We start from the raw sequence: 27,257 nt of genomic DNA on the forward strand, positions 1-27,257 counted from the left end.
CTGTCTCATTTTTGAACTGTTATTGTCTAGATATTGAACTGTTATTGTTCAACTGTTATTATCTAGACATTGAACTATCACTGTCTCATTTTTGAACTGTTACTGTCTCGTTTTTGAACTGTCACTGTCTAGACATTGAATTGTCATTGTCTCATTTTTGAACTATTACTGTCTCAGTTGGTGACCCATAGCTGGAGTTCTATAACCTCCAAATTGAGCAAGACCAATTTAATTAGTTAGCCATCATTTAAAACTACAATTTCTGTGAAGAATCCAATCCTAATTCCTTCCTCCTCCTACCCGAAATCTCTCTAAAAATCAAGAGACAAAACTATCCAAATTCATCAACCTTTCCATTTACACACAACACATGAAGTTCTTTAGTTTAGCAACTCATATTTTTTCCTCAATTTAAGTCTAAGAACTAAAATCTATAAATTAACATCCAGGCATCAATTCATAATCAACTTGAAATGACTCGTAAGAGTAGGTTTAGAATACCTTACCCGGTACGAATCAAAGTTTCGATCCCTCCTTTTCTTTCTAATGACAGCCGACCTTCCCCTCCTCTCTTCTTGTTAATCCCTTTCCCACCAGTGTTTATTCTACCTATAACCCTTAATCTTGGATGGGTTTTTGAAATTTTGGTGTTTCTATCTTGATTTGTAAAAATGAATATAAAAACTCCCTCTTTTCTTTCTGTATGTTATCCGCAGATCTATTTTTGGTGAGAAAAGGAGTACTTATGCTCTATAATTATTCTTATTTGTATTTAGGCCCTATTTTCTTTAAGTGTATTCATTTTGCCCCTACTTCTTTCTAGTTTAGTTTAATTCCTTTAATTTAATCCAGCCTTGATTTTTTTTTCGGGTTTTACACTACAAGACTTGTGAAAATTGTCAAAAGTTAGGATCTATTTCAAAACGTCATATGATGCCTTTAAATCCTATTCTTGTCATTGAGATCTTTGACTATTGGGGTATAGATTTCATGGGTCCATTTCCTCTATCATTTGATTTCGTGTACATATTAGTCGCAGTAGATTATGTTTCAAAATGTGTTTCAAAATGATCACAAAACAGTGATAAAGTTTTTGAAAGATAATATTTTGAGTCGATTTGGAATCCCTCGAGCCATGATAAATGATGGTGGAACACATTTCTACAACAAGCCATTTGAGTCTTTAATGAAGAAATATGGAATCATACACAAAGTTGCCACCCCTTATCACCCTCAGACGAGTGGACACGTAGAGCTTGCTAATATGGAGATCAAACAGATCTTGGAGAAAACGGTGAACCCTAATCGGAAAGACTAGTCTTTAAGACTTAATGATGCACTTTAGGCTTATCAAACTGCTTATAAAACATCATTAGGTATGTCACCTTATAGACTAGTCTATGGAAAACCTTTTCACTTACCTGTAGAACTTGAACACAAAGCTTATTAGGCTATTAAAGCTTTCAATTCAAACCTTGATGATGCTAGTCAGCTGTGAAAATTACAAATAAATGAGCTTGAGGAAATAAGAAATGATGCATATCAAAATTCAAGAATTCATAAAGCAAGAATCAAAGAGTTTCATGACAAGAAAATACTAAGAAAAACATTCAATGTTGGTCAAAAAGTCTTGCTTTATAATTATCAACTTTATTTATTTCCAGGAAAACTAAGATCAAGATGGAGCGGTTCTTTTATTGTGAAACATGTGTATCCATATGGAGCCTGTGATATCGAGAATCCAATGAATGACAATGTTTTCAAGGTAAATGGGCATCGTTTGAAAGTTTACTTTGATAATTTTTCATTTGAACATGACTCTATTGAATTGGGTGATCCTGTATATAAAGATTGATTCTTTTTCTCACATTGTTTTTATGTTTCTTTTTGGTGTGACTCTTATGCTTAACCGCTTTTTATGATCGGCTTGTTTTAACTCGCAAGTGAACGAGTGTGCGATGTAGCAATTAACTCGGTAAGATCGAGGTCATATCCACAGAGAGCTAGATCTGGAAATTAAGCTAGGTAACAAAAAAAAATCAAGAGAAATTAAATTAACAATAACTTGGTTGAAAATAATTGATGGATTTGTTTTCAAAGATGAAAGAGTGTAAATAGATTTTAAATGACAAGAAAAAGTAAGTCTTGGTTCCAAATCAATTTTAATGGTGATGTATTGGTGATTCCATCAACATATATAAGATAACTCAACCTAATATCAACGATGCTGATATTAGATCGAAAGATTTTACAATGAAGTTTAAAAGGATGAAGATTGATTATTGCTTAAGAATGAACGACTACTTTCATATTAAGTAAGACATTGAATCAAGCAATCTCTATACCAAAACTATGGTTTGTGCATAAAAATTCAAGATTATAACATTACCTAAATGATTTCTCAAATTTCTTTGCAATAACAAAACATTCATGAAGAAAATGAGAAGATAAACATTAAGATTCATTCAAATCTTAAAGAGCTCACTTCAATCACCATCATCCTTGATTTGGATCCAAGAAAGAGATTAGCCAACCATGATTATATATAAGAACACTTTAACAAACATGAAATAACTTGAATCAAACTGAAATAATAAGTTTTACAAACTAAAGAACTGAAATCTACAAAAAAGAACACAACACAATTTCAGTAAAAATTCGGATACAAATCTGACTCTAACTTTGGACAGAAATTAGACCCTCTTAGAAGCCTCATTTGGAGATGGCTATTAGACACATATTTATAGGCCATTCGGTTAGCTTTCCATATCATTAAAGAACAGTTGATTTGGACATCTGAGTCAAACGTTATGGGCAAAACACCGAAAGGTGTTCTGGAAAATCAAATCAGGCCAGCTTGGAGAACACTTTGGTGCACGTTTTTCTTCCTCCTTTATGAGCTGTCTCTTTCTTCTTTTTGACCCAAGATAATGTCACAATGTCCCATCCAGCTTTCCATCCATGTGCTTGCCCTCTTGGATCAATGAATTGCCCAAAATAAATCAAATGTTATTTGTTGTGTGGACATGTAAGATCATGGATTGTGCTTGCGCTGATTTGGAGGCTGATTTGGGGCTGAATTTAAGCATCAAATAAGTATACAAATGTACCTATTATTTAGGCTAAAATTGACATTGAAACCTTGAGTGTTTGATGGTTGAAGTTTGCACACAACATAATGCAAGTTTGGGCTTGAAATAGATCATATGATATTCTTTTCTAGAATTGGAATATAATTGATTTTTGCTTCAATCTTCAACTAAATTTCTCTTCAATTCTTTGTTCCGAATTCCGACATTGAATTTTCTGAAATAATTCATTTAAGCTCCAAAAACCTATCGAAACATTAAAAGAAACTTCATTACTAAAATGCACATCACTTATTATAAAAAACCCAAATAAAAACAATAAATACATATGTAAAAATAAAAGACTTAATGAAACTTTTGATGCACAATCACACCCCTAACTTAGATTTTGCTAGTCCTCAAGCAAAACAAAACATAAAACCTTTGAAATAAAAAGAATAATAATAACATAATTAGGCTCGACTCATCACACTTAAAGGACATATCATGCAAACATTGGTATCTTTAACTTAGTGTACACAATAGCAAATAAAGAAAAATAAGCATACTCACATTCTCTAAATCAAACATCCATACAAAATTCCAAATTCAATCGTATTTATCATGCAACCAACATAATTGATTCACGCGAAAACTCAACTTGTAATCTTCCCTTCTCACTACTACAAACAAGGTAGCAAACTAGAGAAATATCTATATAAATTTATTTTTTAAGATATTATTTATTCTTTTTCTTTAAGTGGTCACTTCCCTTTTGACGCGAATACAAACATTTGTGATGAATGCACCCGGTTACTCACAAAGTCACAAACTTAAATTGCTTTGCATACTCATATTTCAAGCTGCTGTTTGACATAAAGATAAACATTTGTGATGAATACCCCTAGTTACTGAGCAACTCAAAACATTGGAGTAGATAGAACTTTGTACACATTTATTTATTTATTTGTGTAATAATTATTACTCTATTTACTTAAACCTTGTTTAGGACTAGATCAAAAGGGATAATCACAAGTAAAGCATCACACTCATCTTTCATGCATAATCACACAACTCACACAACTTTTACAAGGAAAGATGTACTTCAATAATCTAAAAAACAAAGTATGCTATATCTTGCTTTATAAGATATTATCTATCCCAAATTAAAGCATGCAATGTTCAACACAATAATGAATCCAAAAATTTAATGTTGATCCTAAACAAGTCTCATTCATATACGAATGCAAGTTTTTTTTTTTTTTTTTAACAAGCATGGTTATCTCAAGCATTCAACATAATCAAATATCTAAAATTAAGTTTTGCATTATCCTTAATGTAAAAAAGAAAGAGAAGAAAAGTATAAAGATTAGAAAACTGTTACTCCCCTTTTGTTTTCAAGGATGAATGTCTGATTGAATTGGACATGAGCTGACTTCTTGCTTGATTTTTTTTTTAACCTGCATATCACAACTAAAAGAAAACATTGATTTTTTTTTTTAAAATAAAGAACCTCACGCCCCCCCAACTTAAAATAATGCATTGTCCCTAATGCATGAACAAGAAAATATAAGAGATGGAAGAAAGAAAAAAAATAAAAATAAAATTAAAAACTCATTACTTCTGATACTACAATGGTATTGGATCTTCAAGATCCAATGTCTCAACTTCAGCCACAACGTTTTCAAGATAAGGTTTCAATCGATGACCATTTACTTTGAAAACATTTCCATTCTTAGGATTTTCTACCTCAAATGCACCATGCTTAGAGATGGATTTAATCACAAATGGACCAATCTATTTTGTCCTCAACTTCCCAGGAAAGAGATGTAATCGTGAATTATATAAGAGAACCTTTTGACCAACATGAAAGGATTTTCTAAGAATATGTTTATCATGCAAAGTTTTCATCTTATGTTTTGAAATTTTTGCATTTTCAAATGCATCATTTCTCACCTCCTCTAATTCATCCAATTGAAGCTTTCTATTTTTTCCAACCTCGTTTTCATTGTCATTGAATTGCCGGATGGCCCAATATTCACGGTGCTCAATCTCAACAGGGAGATGACAAGGTTTTCCATAAACTAGCCTATAAGGAGACATTCCTAAAGAGGTCTTGTAAGCAGTCCGATATGCCCACAAAGCATCAACTAGTCGTAGGGACCAATCCTTATGGTTTGGATTGACTGTTTTCTCTAAAATGTTCTTGATCTCCCTATTTGCCAACTCAGCTTGGCCACTAGTCTGTGGGTGATAGGGGGTACTGACCTTGTGAATTACACCATATTTTCTCATCAACATCCCAACGGCTTGTTACAAAAATTCTTTCCCCCATCACTAATCATAGCCCGGGGCATGCCAAAACGAGAGAAAATATTTTCTTTCAAGAATTTGACAACAACTCGATGGTCATTGGTGCGAGATGCAATGGCCTCCACCCATTTAGACACATAATCAACAGCTACAAGGATGAATTAGTAGCCAAATGAACTTGGAAAAGGTCCCATGAAATCAATCCCCCAACAATCAAATATTTCCAAAACAAGAATGGGGTTAAGGGGCATCATGTTACGCCTAGTGAGGTTACCTAGTCGTTGGCATCGGTCACATGCAACACAAAAGGCATGGACATCTTTGAACATAGTGGGCCAATAAAAACCACACTGCAAGATCTTGGCAGTGGTTTTTTTGGAAGAGAAATGCCCACCATAGGCTAATGCATGACAAAAATTAATGACACTTGGAATTTCATGATCAGGGATGCACCGCCTAACAATTTGGTTAGGGCAATATTTAAATAGGTAGGGGTCATCCCAAAAAAAAAGTACGCACATTGCGCAAGAATTTTTGTTTATCAAGTTTAGACCAATGAGAAGGAATCTGACTTGTGGCTAGGTAATTTGCTATGTCAGCATACCATGGAGAGCCAATGTAGGAAACAGTACCTACACAAAATAAATTTTCATCAGCAAAGAAATCATTTATTGGAGATTCATCAATTATGGTCTTATAGCTTGAAAGACAGGAAAAATGATCAGCCACTACGTTCTCTACTCCCTTTTTATCTCGAATTTCAAGGTTAAACTCTTGGAGTAGGAGGATCCATCGAATCAAATGTGGTTTGGCATCTTATTTTGTGAGCAAGTATTTCAATGCTGCATGATCAGTGAAAACAATAACAAGAGATCCAACCAATAAGACCTAAACTTGTCTAATGCAAAGACCACAGCTAAGAGTTCTTTTTCGATTGTAGTGTAATTCAATTGAGCATCATTCAAAGTCTTGCAAGCATAATAAATGACATGAGGCTTCTTATCTTTTCTTTGCCTTAAAATAGCCCCTACCGCAAAATCACTAGCATCACACATCAGTTCAAATGGTAAAGACCAATCAGGAGCTTGCATGATTGGTGTAGTGGTCAACAATCCTTTAAGCTTTTCAAAAGCTTCTTGACATTTTGATGTCCAATCAAATTGGACATCTTGTGACAACAAGTTACACAATGGTTTGACAATGGTACTAAAAGAATGAATGAATCTTCGGTAAAAACCAGCGTGTCCTAAAAAGGATCTCACATCTTTCACAGTCCTAGGGGTAGGTAATTTTTGAATGACTTCAACTTTTGACTTATCTACCTCTATCCCTTTTGAAGACATAATGTGACCTAAGACAATGCCATATGTCACCATAAAATGACACTTCTCCCAATTAAGTACAAGATTGCTCTTTTCACATCTTTCAAGAACTTTTTCTAAATGGATCAGACACAACTCATAAGAATCCCCATAAACTGAAAAATCATCCATGAAAACTTCCAAACAATTTTCCACCATGTCACTAAAGATACTCATCATACACCTTTGAAAAGTGGCTGGCGCATTACATAAGCCAAAAGGCATTCTTCTATAAGCATAGGTACCAAAAAGACAGGTGAAAGTGGTTTTTTCTTGGTCTTCTAAAGAAATCTCAATTTGGTTGTAACCTGAGTATCCATCAAGAAAACAATAGAAAGCTCTTCCGGCTACTCTTTCAAGCACTTGGTCTAAAAATGGAAGCGGAAAATGGTCCTTCCTAGTCACCATGTTCAACTTACGATAATCAATGCACATACGCCATCCAGTTTGGATTCTAGTTGGTACTAGCTCATTATTTTCATTCTTCACTATCGTGACTCCAGATTTTTTAGGGACAACTTGGGTTGGACTAACCCATTTTGAGTTTGCAATGGGGTAAATGAAGTATGCATCAAGTAGTTTAAGCACTTCACCTCTCACTACTTCTTTCATGTTTGGGTTCAATCGTCTTTGCATTTGCCTCACAGATTTAGCCTCTTTTTCAAGATAAATTCTATGTGTACATAAAAGAGGGCTAATTCCTTTCAAGTCAGTGATTGTCCACCCAATTACTTTCTTGTGTTTTCTCACCTCTCAAAAGTTCTTGTTCCTGCTCTATGCTAAGTTTTGATGAAATCACAATAGGATATGATTCATCTTCCCTTAGAAATGCATACTTAAGATCACTAGGTAAAGGCTTCCTTTCTGGTTTATAAGGTTGGACAAGAGATGCCTCAACTTTCACTTGGTGTGAAATCAAAGGCTCAAACGATGGGGCCCATTGACCTATTGACATAATAGGCATTAGATCCAGGTAAGTCTCGAGTTCTCTTACTTCCTCATCAACACATTCCAAAGAATAAAGTCTTTCATTATGAATTAAAGTTCTTTCCAATGGATCCTTTACCCATTCTCTCTCAAAGTGTTCTTGACAAATTGTTTGGATCAAATCTACCTCTCTAATGTCCTCATGTTCACCAATTTGTTTGGAGACATTGAATATGTTCATCTCCACATTCATATTCCTAAAAGACAATTTCATCACCCCATTTCTACAGTTAATTAAAGCATTAGATGTAGCTAGGAAAGGTCTACCTAAGATGATTGGGATGGGAGCATTAGAACCTTGAATAGGTGCGGTGTCTAACACTACAAAATCAACAGGAAAGTAGAATTTATCTACTTGGACCAACACATCCTCAACAATACCCTTAGGAATCTTGATTGACCTATCAGCTAATTGAAGGGTGATTCGAGTAGGCTTGATTTCTCCTAAACCTAATTGTTCGTAAGCAGTGTAGGGTATCAAATTCACACTTGCTCCTAAATCCAACAAAGCTTGGTCTATCTTATGACTTCCAATAATGCATGAAATGGTAGGACAACCAGGATCTTTGTATTTGGGAGGGGTCTTAAACTGGATGATGGCACTAGCATGCTCAGTTAGAAAGGCTCTTTCTTTCACATTCAATCTCTTTTTGACTGTGTATAAGTCCTTAAGGAACTTTGCATAAGATGGGACTTGTTTAATTGCATCAAGGAGTGGAATGTTGACTTTCACTTGTTTGAACAATTCATAGATTTCCGAGTTCATAAGATCATATTTAGGTTTCCCTATCCTCTATGGAAATGGTGCTCTAGGAACAAATTCTAAATCACTCACTTTCACTCCAATTTTTCTTGAATCATCTCTTTTCTCACTCATCTCTTTCTCATTTATCTCGCCTTCTTTGTCACTCAAACTCTCATTTTTTCACTTGTGTTTTGATTCCCTCTTCACTCTCCCTAGATTTCTCCTCCACAATACCTCTAGGAATCCCAAAACCTATAGCTTTGTCAACAATCTTTCCACTTCTAAGGGTAGTGATGGCTTGGACTTGTTCATGGTCTGAAGGTTCACTAAGTGAGGATTCACTCATGTGTACCTGACCTCTAGGATTTGGCATTGGTTGAGCTGGGATCTTTCCCTTCTCTTGAATGCTTAGTGATTGAGTCAACTTAGTTAGTTGACTTCGAATGTCATCTAAGGTCCTATTGGTCTGGTCTTGAAATTTGTAAGCTTGGTTGTTGATTCCTCCTTGCATTTGCATGAATTATTGAAGAGTATCCTATAGGGATCTCTTATGAGGTGGTTGGTACGCGTTATGTGTGGGAGCATGAAATGGTTGGGGTGGAGGTTGAAATGTTTGAGGTACTGAAGAACCCTCATTTCTCCATCCAAAATTTAGATGGTTCCTCCATCCAGGATTATAGGTCTCAGAGTAGGGATTGCCTACTTGGTTTGAAAATGGCTTTCTAACATTACTCGAATCAGCAGTTTGGCCATATAGCACTTCCTTGAAGGCTGGAATGGTAGGACACTTTATTGTCCTATGCCCTTTGCTATCACAAACAACACAACTTTCCTCTTGTTGTTCACTCATGACATGCACTTTTTTAATCTCAAAAGACTCTACTTTCCTAGCCAATGAGGCTAATCTAGCATTGAGGCCATTAGTCTCTTTCAATTGGAACTTCCTACTTGAATGAGAAATGGTGTTTCTAGACTCAACATAAAATGGGAGAGAAGTCTCCCATTGCTTTGTGTTTTCAGCCAATTGATCAAAAAAAATCGAAGGCCTCACTTGGTTCTTTGTCATAAAACTCACCATTACACATGGTTGACACTAGCTTTTTAAAATCTGCAATAAGAGAGTCGTAGAAGAAACTCACTAACCTCCACATCTCAAAACAATGGTGGGGGCATGCATTTAACAAGTCTTTGAACCTTTCCCAAGCTTGGTGAAATGACTCATTTGAACTACAAGAAAAATTCATCATTTGACGTTGTAAGGCTACCGTCCTATGAGTGGGGAAGTATTTTTTCAAAAATTCAGCTTGCATTTCTCTCCATGTACCTATAGACCTAGGACGGAAGGAGTTTAGCCAAAGCTTGGCTTTGTCCTTTAGAGAGAATGGGAACGATTCAAGCCGAATAGTTTCCTTAGTGCATGTTCTATCAATAAAAGTATTACATACCTCTTCAAAGTCCTTAATGTGTATGTATGGATTTTCAGAATCCATATCGTGAAATGTGGGAAGAAGTTCAATCATGCTTGGTTTCAAATTGAAAGCTTGTTGGTTAAGAGGCAAGATAATACACGAAGGTGTACTTTGTCTAGCCTGATGAAGATACTCTCTAAGAGTTCAAAAATTAGGTTAATCATTGAATTGTGGAGGTCCATTACCTTGAACACTCCCTTCACCCTCTACATCTTCAACATTAGCCATAATAATAAAAAAAAATAATATAACAATTATATGAATACAAAAGGAAAGGAAAAAAAATTTCAAATAAAAGTAAATGAAACTTAAAAGATAAAGTAATAGCTCAAAAATAAAAATACAACAAATTAAGAAATTCACTCTCCAACTAATAAGCAATATTAACAACAATAAACATTAAAAGATAAGTATAACAAGCATGAATAAAGAGGCGGTAATACCGGCCAAGCACTTCAGACAATAAATATAAGAGAAATAATAACAACAAAATAAAATAAACAAGAGGCGGTAAAACCGGCCAAGAACTTCAGACAATAAATATAAGAGAAATAACAACAACAAAATAAAATAAACAAGAGGCGGTAAAACCAGCCTTATAATATAAGCAATAAATATTAGAAACTAACTAGAATAGACAATAAAAGAAAAATGGTTGAACCAACCAAATTCCAACAACTAATAGTCCAATCCACGGTCCAATATCCGAAAAGTTGAGGTCAATTTTTTTTTTTTAGGCGGTAAAACCAGCCATTTGATTTTTTATTTATATGATTTTTTTTATTTTCCAATAATCAAATATAAATTTGTTACCTTTACTTGCTAGCTCCCCGGCAACGGCGCCAAAATTGCTTGACCGCCTTTTTTTATTGGCTTGTTTTAACTCGCAAGTGAATGAGTATGCGATGTAGCAATCAACTCGGTAAGATCGAGGTCATATCCACAGAGAGCTAGATCTGAAAATTAAGCTAGGTAACAAAAAAAAATCGAGAGAAATTAAATTAACAATAACTTGGTTGAAAATAATTGATGGATTTGTTTTCAAAGATGAAAAAAAATGTAAATAGATTTTAAATGACAAGAAAAAGTAAGTCTTAGTCCAAATCAATTTTAATTGTGATGTATTGGTGATTTCTTCAACATATATAAGATAACTCAACCTAATATCAACGATGGTGATATTAGATCGGAAGATATTACAATGAAGTTTAAAAGGATGAAGATTGATCATTGCTTAAGAATGAACAAGTATTTTCATATTAAGTAAGACATTGAATCAAGCAATCTCTATACCAAAACTAAGGTTTGTGCATAAAAATTCAAGGTTATAACATTACCTAAATGATTTCTAAAATTTCTTTGCAATAACAAAACATTCATGAAGAAAATGAGAAGATAAACATTAAGATTCATTCAAATCTTAAAGAGCTCACTTCAATCACCATCATCCTTGATTTGGATCCAAGAAAGAGATTAGCCAACCATGATTATATATAAGAACACTTTAACAAACATGAAATAACTTGAATCAAACTGAAATAATAAGTTTTACAAACTAAAGAACCGAAATCTACAAAAAAGAACACAACACAATTTCAGTAAAAATTCGGATACAAATCTGACTCTAACTTTGGACAGAAATTCGACCCTCTTAGAAGCCTCATTTGGAGATGGCTATTAGACACATATTTATAGGCCATTCGGTTAGCTTTCCATATCATTAAAGAACAGCTGATTTGGACATCTGAGTCAAACGTTATGGGCAAAACACCGAAAGGTGTTCTGGAAAATCAAATCAGGCCAGCTTGGAGAACACTTTGGTGCACGTTTTTCTTCCTCCTTTATGAGCTGTCTCTTTCTTCTTTTTGACCCAAGATAATGTCACAATGTCCCATCCAGCTTTCCATCCATGTGCTTGCCCTCTTGGATCAATGAATTGCCCAAAATAAATCAAATGTTATTTGTTGTGTGGACATGTAAGATCATGGATTGTGCTTGCGCTGATTTGGAGGCTGATTTGGGGCTGAATTTAAGCATCAAATAAGTATACAAATGTACCTATTATTTAGGCTAAAATTGACATTGAAACCTTGAGTGTTTGATGGTTGAAGTTTGCACACAACATAATGCAAGTTTGGGCTTGAAATAGATCATATGATATTCTTTTCTAGAATTGGAATATAATTGATTTTTGCTTCAATCTTCAACTAAATTTCTCTTCAATTCTTTGTTCCGAATTCCGACATTGAATTTTCTGAAATAATTCATTTAAGCTCCAAAAACCTATCGAAACATTAAAAGAAACTTCATTACTAAAATGCACATCACTTATTATAAAAAACCCAAATAAAAACAATAAATACATATGTAAAATAAAAGACTTAATGAAACTTTTGATGCACAATCACACCCCCTAACTTAGATTTTGCTAGTCCTCAAGCAAAACAAAACATAAAACCTTTGAAATAAAAAGAATAATAATAACATAATTAGGCTCGACTCATCACACTTAAAGGACATATCATGCAAACATTGGTATCTTTAACTTAGTGTACACAATAGCAAATAAAGAAAAATAAGCATACTCACATTCTCTAAATCAAACATCCATACAAAATTCCAAATTCAATCGTATTTATCATGCAACCAACATAATTGATTCACGCGAAAACTCAACTTGTAATCTTCCCTTCTCACTACTACAAACAAGGTAGCAAACTAGAGAAATATCTATATAAATTTATTTTTTAAGATATTATTTATTCTTTTTCTTTAAGTGGTCACTTCCCTTTTGACGCGAATACAAACATTTGTGATGAATGCACCCGGTTACTCACAAAGTCACAAACTTAAATTGCTTTGCATACTCATATTTCAAGCTGCTGTTTGACATAAAGATAAACATTTGTGATGAATACCCCTAGTTACTGAGCAACTCAAAACATTGGAGTAGATAGAACTTTGTACACATTTATTTATTTATTTGTGTAATAATTATTACTCTATTTACTTAAACCTTGTTTAGGACTAGATCAAAAGGGATAATCACAAGTAAAGCATCACACTCATCTTTCATGCATAATCACACAACTCACACAACTTTTACAAGGAAAGATGTACTTCAATAATCTAAAAAACAAAGTATGCTATATCTTGATTTATAAGATATTATCTATCCCAAATTAAAGCATGCAATGTTCAACACAATAATGAATCCAAAAAAGTAATGTTGATCCTAAACAAGTCTCATTCATATACGAATGCAAGTTTTTTTTTTTTTTTTAACAAGCATGGTTATCTCAAGCATTCAACATAATCAAATATCTAAAATTAAGTTTTGCATTATCCGATTATTAGGTAAGTCCTCCAATTCTTACATTTCATACATGCCTAGAACAGGTAAAAGCACTTTTGTGAAAAACGTCTTGCAAAACGACTGAAAGTCTGTCACATATGTGCCAGATGAACTTGTAATGCGACATGTCATTTTTTAGGAATGGTATCTGTAAACTGTAAAGATAAAATACAATTCATTAAGGATGGCCTGAGTAAAGGGTCTTTAGATAATCTTCTATTGACTCTTGAGACGCATCCTAGTGGAGATGTGCATCGTGCAATTCATGATTTATGGTCACAATTCCATAAAGAACATGCTTGACTTAGTCTTGGGAATTTGACTAGAAAAGACCTTGTTTGCCAGTTTTTAAGAAAACTAGATGGGAAGCCTATCCCCGACCCATAGAGGATATTTAAGTTGTTCTTGGACGTAAAACCAAGGGAAGATGTGAGCCACAATCACAACTACCTGTATATACACATGGTTTTTCAAAATAAATAAATAAATAAAGAGAGAAAGAGAGAGAGAGTGTGTGAGACTACAACTAGCTTACATATAGGTGGTATGATTGCATTTTTAATTTTTCATCTATAAATTCTTCTCTTACTTCCTTTCATTTCTACTCAACCCATACATTCAACATATATAGAAGTGTTTAAAAATAGCAAGTTCCTCAAGTCATCACATAAAAAATATTTGTGTTTTTGGTGGATCCAGTCCTGGAAAGAAAAAGAGTTTTTAGAATCAGCAAATCATCTTGGTTAGGTACTAGCTGAGAGAAAGATTCATTTAGTGTATGAGGGAGGCAGCCTTGGGTTAATGGGACTCTACCAGAAATTCGCTAAATACCAACGGACTCACCGACGGAATTTTTTCTATCGGTATTTTTCGGTCGAAATCACCGATGGAATATTTTTGTCGGTAATTTGGTCGGTAATTGCCGACGGATATAGTCCGTCGGTAATTACCGATCGAATTACCGACAGAAAATTCAGAATTAATGAAAAAAAAGGCGCGGAGGTTTTGGTGTGTGATTTTTCCGACGGAATCACCGACGAAATGAAAACCGGGGAGCCGTACGCGTGATGGGACCTGTTCACCGTCAATAATACCGACGGAATCATCGATGGATTTGAAATGCCAGATCCGTACCAGTGACGCGACCGGTGCACCGTTAAAAATACCGACGGAATCACCAAGGGATTTGAATAGCAGGTCCGTGCGGTGACGTGTCGATTGCCCGTCAGAATTACTGACGGTTTCACCGACGTATTCACCGACGGAATAAAACCGTTGGTAAGTCCGTCGGCAAAAGTGAATATATGGCCACTCTGCCGACACTCTCCTCCCCCATTTCTCCTTCTTTTTCCTAATCCTAACCCTCTCCATCTGCAAATAACCAGCCCCCCCTCGCCCTAAAACAAAAATCTTCCTCATCTCAGCACAACAAGTTGTATTTCTTGAAGTTTTATGGTCACAGCATCCGTGTTCTAATTTACCGATGTATTTTATCATTTTTTGTAAGTAATTCTATCTTTTAAAATTTTAACATTTAAATGTCAATTTTATTGTTTTTTTAGTATATGTATTTTTTTTTAGTAGATGTACATGTTTTATTGTTATTTCTCAAACAAACTTGTAGTATATGAATGTATAATTTTATACTTGTTATGGTTTGTTTTAGATTTTGTAAGATTGTATTTGTTTGTAAATTGTTAAAACTTAATTTGTAGAATTACCGAATTACATGTTATGTTTTGAAATAATTAAGAGCTTGCTTAATGGGTCCTTTTTATAGAGGTTCGATAGAAGTCATGGATGATCGTTCATGGATGTATCTAGATTCACCCCAAGGATTGCGGAGGATGGATTATTGTAACGGGGTTCAGGGTTTTATTAATTTCGCAACATCTATTCCCAGAAATTTTACTAGAGGCGGTATTAGGTGTCCATGCAGGAAGTGTCAAAATAAAAAGTATCTGCATCTGGATGTTGTAATGATGCATCTTCTACACAAAGGGTTTGTGGAGGATTACGAGTGTTGGTATGCACATGGAGAGGTATTTGTTAGTAATAGGAGAATGGGAGAAACGGTGGTTGGGTCAACTTCTAGTGCTAGCAACGTGCATGAAGCGGCAAATGACAACACTAATCCTTACAGAAACATGGTTATGGATGCAATGAGAATGAATCAAGATAATGTCAATCAATGTCCAATCGTAGAAGAAGAACCTAATGCAGAGGCAGCTAGGTTTTTTGATTTGTTGAAAGATTCTGACGAACCATTATGGGATGGTTGCACAAACCACAGTAAATTATCGGCCGTGGCACCGGTGTTCACCATCAAGTCAGATCACGGGTTGAGTGAGGCCGGGTATGAAAAAATTATTGATTGGGCAAGAAGCATTTTACATGAAGGGAACAGGCTCAAAGAGAACTTCTATGTTGCGAAGTCCATGATGAAACCCCTCGGTTTAGGATACCAGAAAATTGACATGTGCCCTAACTTCTGCATGTTATACTACCTTGAAAATGCTTAGATGACCGAGTGCATGACATGCGAGCATTCCCGTTACAAACCCAGAACTGGCATGGGGAAGACTCTAGTGGCATATAAAAAACTTAGATATTTCCCGATCACACCTAGACTACAGAGGTTATTTATGTCACCAAGGACTGCTGAGCACATGACATGGCACCAAACACACAATGTCGTTGATGGTGTGATGGTGCATTCTTCTGACGGCGAAGCATGGAAAAGCTTTAACAGTGTGCATCCTGACTTTTTTGTTGAATCAAGGAATGTTCGACTTGGGTTGTGTACAGATGGGTTCAACCCATTTGGGTCATTTGCTGCTCCCTATTCTTGTTGGCTGATCATTCTCATAGTTTATAACTTGCCACCGGGAATGTGTATGAGGCCAGAGTTCATGTTTCTATCTACTGTCATACCCGGTCCAAGCAACCCGGGGCGGAATATAGATGTTTGTCTTCGACCGTTGATAGATGAGCTGGCGCAGTTGTGGTTCTCCGGATCTCTGACTTATGATATATCGAGGAAACAAAATTTCCTTATGAGGGCGGCTTTGATGTGGACTATCAGTGATTTTCCAGCTTATGGAATGCTTTCTGGTTGGAGCACGCATGGGAAACTCGCATGTCCATACTGCATGGAAAACAACAAGGCATTCACGCTAGCAAACGGAGGTAAAGCTTCTTTTTTTGACTATCACCGTCGCTTCTTGCCACTTAATCACAGGTTCAGAAAGAACAGAAAAGATTTCTTTGTTGGCAGAGTTGAAAAAGATGTTGCCTCCCCATGTCTTTCTGGTGAAGAATTGCATCATGTTGTATCAGAGTACGGTGAAGTCTATGAAGCTCTACCCAAATTTTATAACTATTGTAATGTCATTGGACATACTCGGCCTCTTTGCCCCAAAGCTGCTGCCAGTGCAACTGAGGCCACTATGGTCAATGCTTCGACTATGCAAGCTGTGAAAGGGAGTGTTTTTGATCTGTCCTGTTGAAGATTGCCTTGGAGATGGCCAATTTCATGGGTGTCCCCATTGTTCAAGTATTGTTCATTGTTGTGCATTTCTTCGAACTGAAAGTGGTAGGCCAGCTCTTACCTCTCTCACTTCAGAATGTCTTCATATCTGGATATTTAGGGGGTTCCATCTCCCTCTACATCATCATGGGGTTCTTCCCTCATGAATTGTCCTATATCCGATCTTCTTGCTGGTTTGCTGTTGCGATGTCACGGTCGCATAAATTAATTACTCTAGCTTAAAACACAACACACAAGATAGTATAGAGCAAGCAAGGGGTCGATCCCACGAGGAAGTTTGAAGTCAGATTTTTATGTTGTACGTTATGTAATTGGGGGGATTTGGTTTCTGATTATCTAAACTATGGCAGCAATTAAACTAGCAAACAAAATCAATTGAAACTGAAATTTATCAAGAAAACAAACCTTGGTTGCAAACACAAATCCACCAACAGAAATTAGAACCGATCCTTGAAACGAAACTCCAGTTTATATTATGAATTTTATCTTTTCTTAATGTTGATTAATTAACGGATCCGCCATATAACTAGCCCTAACCAACAAACAATCACAGTGTCTGCACTAATGATTTAATCCAATGGCAGCCTTAAGATGCACATAAATTCATTAATCTTAACAACCAAGTTGTCTGCTTGTGTTGATTTGATCGAATGTTCTCCTTAAGTTTAATAACATAGTTCTGCTACAATTATCAAGCTTAGTTGCTTCACAAGTTTATATACCACAACTCCGGTTTAAAAAGGAACAACGAAGAAGTCCGAAGCTGTCCTGCAGCCCAGACACTATTTAGTGTTCAGCCCATATCTTGAGTTCTAGAAGTCCAAATGACCTCATCTTTTTTTTGTTGGAAAGCTGAGAAAATTTCCTAGAACATTCCTGAGGATTCTGGGCAAATTATGATTTTAGCAATGACGTCTTGTTCAGACAAGAAGATAAGGATTGTCACCAAGTCAAGATGTGGCCACCCACTCATCAATTAATTAACAAATCAATAGTTCCAAATTTTGGCCTATAAAAGGAGGCACTTACCATGTATTGAGGCATCTTGGTTTCCAGATCAAGATCATGCTCTTGCTTTCTCTCTTTGTATTGCTTATGTTTTGCTTTCATTAATATCAAGTTTATGCACTTCATTTCCTTTCCTTTACTTAGTTAACTTCTTTCTCATTTATGTTCTTATCTTGTTCATCTATGTTTCTTTCTTTCATTATGTTTAGCTAAGTTAATTATGTCAAGGTGAAAAGGGTACACTAATGGTGTAAGAATAAGTATAATATAAATTTAACATGGACCTTAACGTTGGATACTAACATGTTTAATATTTGTTATCTTGTTCACTTTTAATACTTTGCTTGTTAAATGGTTAATCTAGATTTATGTTGTATAACACTTGGTACAACAAATACTTGGTACTTTCATAGCCATACTGTATGGTATAACCGACACCTGAGCTATGAAAGGAACTTGATTTGTTGTTAACATAAGTTATAATCATGAATGCCTGCCAACATTTACAAGTATTAGCTTTATTCGAATAAGATAACTAATGTAATCATGTTAACAATTTATAATCTGATTGGAAACCTCCTTTATGTGTGGTTTCCAATTGAGTAATAAGAGTTTATACTATACTTGTTTGAAGTACCATTAGTGGATCCTCTAACCTTGACATTTATTTTTATCGTTGTTTAATCCTTACATTAATCTTTCAACTCAAAGTTCTCATTAATTTCTTCCTTCTCTTCTTTATTATTGTTGTTGTTATTATTATTTATTATTATTATTATTATTATCTGTTCATAAACTCAGTATATAGGCTGGAAACCTGTGACCCGATCTTTTAGATCATTCTCAGGTATAACAACGCCACGTACTGAGTATTATTATTATTATTACTATTACTAGTACTACTATTGTTATTATTATTGTTATTGTTGTTATTGTTGTGTTGTTATTTATAATTTATACAATTAACCTCTCTGTGGTTCGACCCCGGTCTTGCCGGGTTATTTATTACTTCGACACTCCTGCACTTGGGAAAAGACATCAAGCTTTTAGTCGTGTCATAAGATGTTCAGGGCAGTCTTTTGTTTAATTCTTGTTACTGGTTGGTTGATGGGAATTGCTGCATTTATATGAGGAAGATGAACAGTGTTTTTGTTTTGATGCATTTCACGTGGTTTGGCTATGATGCTGCTGCATGGGTGATGCATGGGCTAGTCCAAGCGGGTTCTTCTGTGGTAGACGTATGGGATGCAAGTTTGATGAAAGTTGTGTACTTCAAGGCTAGCTGCTTCTATATGAGGAAGATGAACATTGTTTTCATTTTGCTGCATTTCACGTGGTCTGGTTGCTACATGGGCAATGCATGGGTGGGTCCAAGCGGGTTCTTCTTTGGCAGACATATGGGTTGCAAGTTTAATGACAGCTGTGTATTCTTATGTGGAATTAACTTCAAGGCTGGCTACATAAAGCTGGTCCAAGCGGGTTCTACATATGGGATACCAGGTTGATGACAGCTGTGTATTCAAGGCTGGTTATTTTAGACACCTATCATAAAATAGGTTTCTTTGCTAACCTGTCTGATAGGCTATATGTATATGTTTTCGTGGGGAGGCTATTCCCCACTAATTATTCATGTTTGTATGGTCGCAGCCTGTCTAGGCATTTGTTAGCTTTTTGGCTTTCTTTTGGGCAGATTGTACATGTCTGTTTATTAACTTGCCGGGTCACCAGCCTTGTTATTTTTTTATCTATAATTCATACTTACATTTTGATAAAAAAAAAAAATAAAGAGCTCTCTCTCGAGATGCTCTGCTTAACCTGAAGCTTCTCCTCCTGATTATTCCACTGCTGAGCTCGTGAGTTCCTTCTTTGTGTCTCCCATGGTCAGTCCAATGTTGGAGCCTTTGTTTCATTCCATTCGACTGGAAACAGAGAGAGTGCGGCGCGATTTCCTTGAAATCCTAACGGCTAAAATTTCTAAAGCTGGGGTTCTCACCCACAAATCTGTGTTCTTCCCGACGATCTTAGGACCTGGTAGGTGTACTGTAGAGTATGTCTCTTCGATGTGCTTGCTAGGGATAACTTATCCTGTTACTGATTGTTCTGCGATGGCCACTTTAATGGAACTCATCCTTGCTCAGACAAATTAGATGGAGGTTTGATTTCTTTCTCTCCAACCTTTTCTGTCAAGGATCTACCTTTTGTCTGGCCCGATAGGGTCTCTGGCTTCTCTTTTGTTCATATTCACATTGTTCACATCGTCATTGTCGGCGTCGATTTCTCCACTCACCCTGATGATGATGGGTTCTTTGAAGGATTTTCTTCCTGGAATGTTGTTCCCCTTTGCAACAGAGCTTCTGGCCTTGGTAGGGTTTTCCTTGCCTGCCATCCTCTGTAATGTTTTCTCCTTGATGCATCAGAGGGCATGCTTGCCTTCTAGAGTAATATGCGGTTATGCCCCTCTTGTGTTTGTAGCTCATTGCAAGTTCTCCTTGCTTTGTTATAGCCTGTTGTTATTGTACTGTTATGTATATATCCTGCTCCTTCTCGTGCTTGGATGGAGCTTGTCTGTCTCTTGGCTGATTTAGATGAGAATACTTGTTGATTCTACATCTGTTGGGTAGCTTCGTAGTGCTTAACTGCAGATTTGTTACTAATGAAGTGTGTCTTGTGACTACTTGTTGTGATACTAGCTTTCTTACTTAGCTTGTGTTATATAGGATAGTTAGCTTTTTACTCCTATATGTAGCTTGGTGTGCTATGTTTATTGAAGTTGGCTGGTATTATGATTTGCTAGAGTTGCTATGTTCCTTCTCTCGTTTATTCTCCTAGATACTGTCATGCGTCTTTGCTTGCTGATGCATGGTCCGTGGCTTTCTGTCGGGTCTTAGTGTCTTGGATTGATGGTCTTTACTATTGGTGGAGGCTGCTTCAGGATACTAGATGCATGTCTGGTAGTCTTCTTCCTCCCTGGAGTATATTGTCGGTGATCTTTTGGCATTTTGTGGAGTCCTGCTGCAAAGGATTTCTTGTATGTTTGGGTGAGGTTCTCTCCCCAATGATTGGCCCTGATGGCATGGTTGTTGTTGCTATCCAATTTTTTATTTATGTTTTGATAAATAAAAAAAAAATTTAAAAGAAGGTTGACATATGGCGATAACCTAGAGCATTGGGGCTAATATTAAGGAAGCAATATGTCAAGGAGATAATTATTGAATCATATATAATTATTGCAATATAAAATATCATAGATATATGATTTGATTCGTGTTGGTTATGGAAAATCATCACTGCAATATAAAATACCATATATATAGAATTTGTTGGTGTTGGTTATAGAAGACAATCTCTGTAATAATTATTGTAATATTTTCTTAAATAGCACATTTAAAGATCTTCTATATAAGTGAACCTTCAACCATATAGACAAGGGGAGAAAATTTACAAGGGAGCAATTTTAAGACAAAAAATTAGGGTAACCACAAAACCCTAAACCCAATTGTTTTAAGCCAGTCGGTTGCCCACCTTGCTTGAACTAAAAAAAAAAAGCCGCTGCTGACCTCTCCTCTCAACCAAAACAGATTCTCCAGGCCCTCCCTCTTTGTGGCTCAGCCGTCCCCAGCTTTTCCCCATCTCTCCTAGTCGCTCTCTGCCACACTAAACAGGAGCCGCCGCCCCCTACCTTTGAAAAATAAAATAAAAAAACAAAGAGCCCGGGCACTTTCTTGCCGCATTTTCCCCTTTGTTACACGGAGATCAACCCCTCTCCTTCATCTGGCTAACTCTCCCTCACGAGCTCTCCTCCCTTTAGCTAAACCAAGAAAACTCTGCTTTGGCCTTTGAGAATTCTCGGTTTCCCTCTTCAGCCAGCTATAGATCAACAGTCTTCTCTCAACCATCCCCATCTTTCCCCCGATCGTCTCCTTCATCTCCTCCCAGCAGTGGTTTCTCTGCCTCGACATAGCCAAGACAACCCCTCATCTCTCTCCAAAACCCGAGCAAACCAGAACAACACCCAAAGCCAGCCCCGTCCGTGTCCACCATGACCCACCACCGCTTGATCTACCACCTGAGGGAAGAGAGAAGACAAAAAAATTAAATGGGAGGAAGAGAGAAAACAGATCTAAAAACTAACTAAAACAGACCTGCCGATCTGCACAAAAAGAAAAAAAATAAAATCAACTGTTTTGTTGCCTTTTTAGGTGTTTTTGCAGGTCACCGCTAGCGAGGAAGGGAAGAAGGGATGAAGCCAAGCCAGATCCACCCCGACACTATTTTTCTTGCGACGGCGCGTGAACCCACACGCCGCCAGTGGCGGCAGTGTGTGGAGCAGACGTGCCACCACTATTCCTACATTCCCAGAAGTGTTCCTCTGCAATTCTTGAATATTTGGGGGTCCATTTTGCAATTTTTGAATTGTATATTATGTGTTTATATTTGTTTTGAATACGCGCCGCCAGTGGCGGCAATGTTTGGAGCAGACGTGCCACCGCTATTCCTACATTCCCAGAAGTGTTCCTTTGCAATTCTTGAATATTTGGGGGTCTATTTTGCAATTTTTGAATTGTATATTATGTGTTTATATTTGTTTTGAATTTATTTTATTTGTAATTACATATAGGTGTATGAGAAAAATATAATAGAAAGGGGATGTGTGTGTGTTTGTTAGTTTTTTATGTATGTGATTGAATTATAAAATCAAAAAGACACAAAAATGAATTTAATGTTTTAATTTGGTATATAGTCAAGTATCTGAAGTACAAATAAAATCATGTTGTATTTTCATGAAAATGTAAGAACATGTTTTTACATATGTTCTGGAATTTAATAGCTGATTTATTAAAGCTTTAAGAATTTGATTAATATGTGGTTTGTTGATTTTAATTGCGATTAACTGTGATGTGTGTTTATTTTGCAAAGAAAATATAAAAAAATATTTTTTGTGTGTTGCATACGGCCAATACCCTAACATGTTTTAAATAATCTTTTTATATATAAAAAAATATTTGAAGTTTTGAAAATGTGTTTTTGTATGGATTTCTTAAACACAAAAATTATTTTCTTGCATTTCTGGATTTTACAACAAGTTTGTAAAACTCCAAAGGGTGTTGACCAATATTCCAAAAATAAAAAAATCTTATTTTTGGGGGGCATTCATTTATTATTCACTATTAATGTTTGGATAAAGAAATCCGAAAGGGATAAATATCCAAAATATTATTAGGAATAACTTGTTATTATTCACTGTTAATATTTGGATAAAGAAACCTTAAGTGGTAAATATCCAAAATAATTTTCTATGAATAACAAGTCATCACACATCCATGAAAAAAACCTTGATTATAATTGAGAACATTTCAATTTTTGACTCCACAGTTTACGAGCCGTGAGAGTATGAAATACTAAGGGAAAAATGAGCTTTTAAAGCACATGGAATCTCCTTGGATTTCTATCTTAATAAGTTTAATTTGAATCAAACACAGATTTCAAGAGATCTGCATTGGTTCTCCTTAGCACTTTATAGACATATCTAAAGGTATGATCAATATTGGTCAAGGGCTCTTGCTTTTAGACTTTCAACCCAAATCCATTCATCATAGTAAACTTATCCTAGAAAACCTATTTAAGAGCACACCAACACCATAGTAATTATAAGGCAAACCAAATACCAAGCAACTTACCTTAGGTAGGGCGTACTAGAGGTGCTAATACCTTCCCTTTATGTAATCAGTCCCTTGCCTTAGAATATCTGAAAGACCAGTTAGGTTTCCTAGTGACAATAATACTAGGTGACGACTCTAAAGAACCAATCAAGCAAAACAAACGAAAAATCGCCATCAAACGACGTGCGGGGGACGTGCGATAATTGCTTGTTGTGGATGTCCTCCTTTCTCAAGGTTCCTCTGCCTGTTGCCATTCTGCTGCTTTGTTGGAGCTTTGTCTGTCTAGGTGAGGTTCTCTCCCTATGTCCAGACTGTAAGCCCCCTTGCTCTCTATTGTGTTATTTTGGTTATTCTGTAGGTCTGATTCGGCTGCCATCGGGTTCTCTCTTGGGCTCTTGCAGCGTCTGTTTCCACTCTATTTCCTTTATATTGTTGCTATCGATCCCAACAGCTTGGGTGGGGCTCTCTCCCCATAGCTTGGGCAACTTGTTGTGTAATCTGTTGCTGCTCTGCTAGTTTGTTCTTAGTGGAGAATTTTTGGATGGAGTTTGTCCTAGAAGTGATATAGACAACGTAGTGGTGCAGGTTTGATCTGCTGGTAAATGTGTGGATGGTTTCTCTTGATTGCTTGGTAAAGGGATCTGGCTAGGTGAGGCTCTCTCCCCAAATGTTTTGATCCCCTTGCCTGCTGCTAAACTAGAGCCGTTGTTTTGATTTTATGTATAACCGATTTGTTGATTAGTTTTGATGCCTGCAATTGCAACCAATCAGCTTGGTTGGAAGGAGAATTGTCTATTTGATACAGCCGACTTTTGGACCTCCAAACTGATGCTTTTTTTTTTTTTTATCAAATGTAAAAAATATATTAGATCAAAAAGAGCAAGACGAGCTTGCAATACAAGCTGGAAACCAACAGTGTTCATAATATGTACATAAACAAATAGGGAATAAGCTCCCCATAGGAGACAGAAACTGAATATCAGCAGAATACAAGCTGAAAACCAGAAAAAGAAACAGACTCCCTTGAACAAACAAAATAATAACAAAACATCTCAGCAGATTAGCTGACCATTCCCTCAGCACTCGGCACAACCAATTCCCAAGCTAACCATCTGGAAATCAACCCGAAAGCAACCCAATTCCAGCAATTGAGGAGCAATACAAACCGCTCAATGGGATTCCATAAGAAACAGCCGGCGCCTAGGATCAAGAGCAGATGAGCTAAGCAAGACAGAAGGCCAACCAGAAGAGACAAAAGACCAGATACAACAAACTGAATTGATGAAACAGCAGAGCCATGACATCTCAGTCATCCAAAGCAACCAAAGACTGCCACTTGTAGCAATAGGGCCACCATTTCCACAAGGAACCAAGTGGGAACCTGCCAAACTGAGAACTCATTTTCTGATGAATAAATGCATACGTAGAGAGGCATGCAAAACCATGCAGAAGAGCCAAGAAATGAAAGAGAGGGACGCATGCAATCCCATGCAGAGAAGACGACAAAAACAGCAGCTCCAGCCAAAGCAACGAGCAGGAAAGACAAATTCACGACAGAAAAGCATGAGACACCGAGGGAACATAACTAAAGAGGCCCGATCAAAGCCACCACCTCCACCAACATCACAACAGGGGAGGCCCCTCCAGGAATGACAACTAAACCCCCACCAGCTCACTCGAAGCTAAGAGAAGCAAAGCTAAACATCAGATCAACAGCCAACATGAAGAGAAAAGTGATCCTGCTCATGGAAATGGAATACTAAGAAAAACAGAGTCTGGAATTTGCGGAATAGAGAAGGAATAGAAGTGTTTTTGTTGTCAAATAATCGTTTGTTCCTCTCCTCCCAGATTATATAAACAAGAATACCAAGAGAGACACGCCTCATTCTGCCATTTGCATTATTTCCACCTCGACACAGCCCCCGAATGGCACTGCTTAAAGATGACATGCATCTTGTTATACGCAGCCAGTTTCTAATCATTTGCCAAAGAGGGGAGATCCAATGGCAGCTAAAGAAGAGGTGATTGTGCGACTCCTTTTCCACCTGGCAGAAGACGCAGGTTACATCAGTTTGGAGGAAGTGAAGTCTATCTTTGGTTTGAAGCTTTCACAATACTGCCAGCCATAGAATAGAACTATTTCTTGGCATAGACCAAGACTCCCAGACTATTTTTCTCCAATGCACAGGATTGCTTTTATGCCGAAAGAATTCATAAGCGTTGGATGTGAAAGCCCCAGCAGAACTGCACCAGTTTTCCATCAAAGAGAGAGCATGGGTATGGCCACCACCCATCTCAACAAGTTTGTCCTGAAAGTTGATGATTGATTTCCACAAAGGAGAAGAACTTGGGTGAGCTTCAGTATCCTAAAAAGAATAGGAACGTATATAGTAATGATGGACCCATTAAATCCAAATTGTATCAGCTTTAAGATCAATATTCCAGATACGTTTAGCAAGAAAACTGTTATTTCGTGCTCTAAGATCAAAAAAACCAAGGCCACCTTCATCCTTAGGAAGACAAACCACTCGCCAAGCTACCAATGCAGATTTGTTCCTGGAGGTTGTGCCAGTCCACAAGAAGTTGCGGCAAAGACAAATAATTTGTTTGATAACAGTATCAAGAACCGAGAAGATGTTCAGCTAGAATTGAATAACACCATATAAAACAGACTTGAGCAACTCCAGTCTCCCTGCGTAACTTAGGTGCTTCCCCAGCCATCTTTGAATAGTTGAGTCGAGCAAATGGATGAGAGGAGAGAATTGGCTTGCTAGGAGTCTGTGAGGGCTGAGGGGAACGCCAAAGTAGCAGAAAGGAAAGGACCCTTTAGCAAACCTGAAAGAATAAGCTGCTTTATACTATCCGAAACTCCACCGAAAAAAATAGATGATTTGGATGCATTAATTTCCAGCCCTGAGGTCCTCCCAAAGATGTGCAATTGCTGGAACAAGGAGGATACCGAAGGACGATCTCCCCGTAAGAGTAGGATGACATCATCAGCAAATGCAAGATGACAAATGCCTAGTGAATCACATTTTGGATGGAAGCGGAAACCAAGAGAAAGAGTAGCCATATGGAGCATCCTAGATAGATATTCCATGCAAACAATAGAAAGATAGGGGGATAAAGGATCGCCTTGCCTAATACCATTCATTCTAGGGAAAAACCCATAAATATTGCCATTGACAGCTACAGAATAAGAGACAGTTTCTACGCATTGCATTATTAAGTGAACAAAATGGTTTGGAAACCCAAGCAAAAGCAGAAGTTGACGGAGAAAAGGCCATTGGACAGAATCAAAGGCTTTCCTGAAATCTATCTTCATCAGACACCGAGGAGAAGCTCGTTTTCGTTCATAGTTTCTGAGCAGCTCTTGGACGAGATGGATATTATCTGCCATCAACCGACCGCCTAGAAAGGCATTCTGCATTGGGCTAATAATAGTCTCAAGAGCATGGGCTAATCTCATGGCTAGAATCTTGGTAATCACCTTATATATCACATTACAGCATGAAATCGGACGAAAGTCTGAAGCTGATGTAGTGTTGGCTGATTTAGGAATAAAAGTGATGATGGAGTGATTAATTTGCTTGAGCAGGGCACCAGCCACAAAGAAATCACGCACAACATAACAGAAATCCCCACCAATAACATGCCAAGCCTTTTTGAAAAAACAAGAAGAAAAACCATCAAGTCCTGGGGCTTTAGCATCATCTATAGTAAATAAGGCATTCTTGATAT

At 36.7% G+C, this 27,257-nt stretch overlaps 2 pseudogenes; one reads left to right on the forward strand and one right to left on the reverse strand.

The window, feature by feature from the left end:
• The window catches only part of LOC140955891 (uncharacterized), a 200,426-nt pseudogene that overhangs the window by 68,637 nt on the left and 104,532 nt on the right, over positions 1 to 27,257 (forward strand).
• LOC118051337 (uncharacterized) lies at positions 4,698 to 9,552 on the reverse strand (annotated as a pseudogene).

Source organism: Populus alba, chromosome 8 (assembly GCF_005239225.2).
Source record: "Populus alba chromosome 8, ASM523922v2, whole genome shotgun sequence".
Classification (NCBI taxonomy): Eukaryota; Viridiplantae; Streptophyta; class Magnoliopsida; order Malpighiales; family Salicaceae; genus Populus; species Populus alba.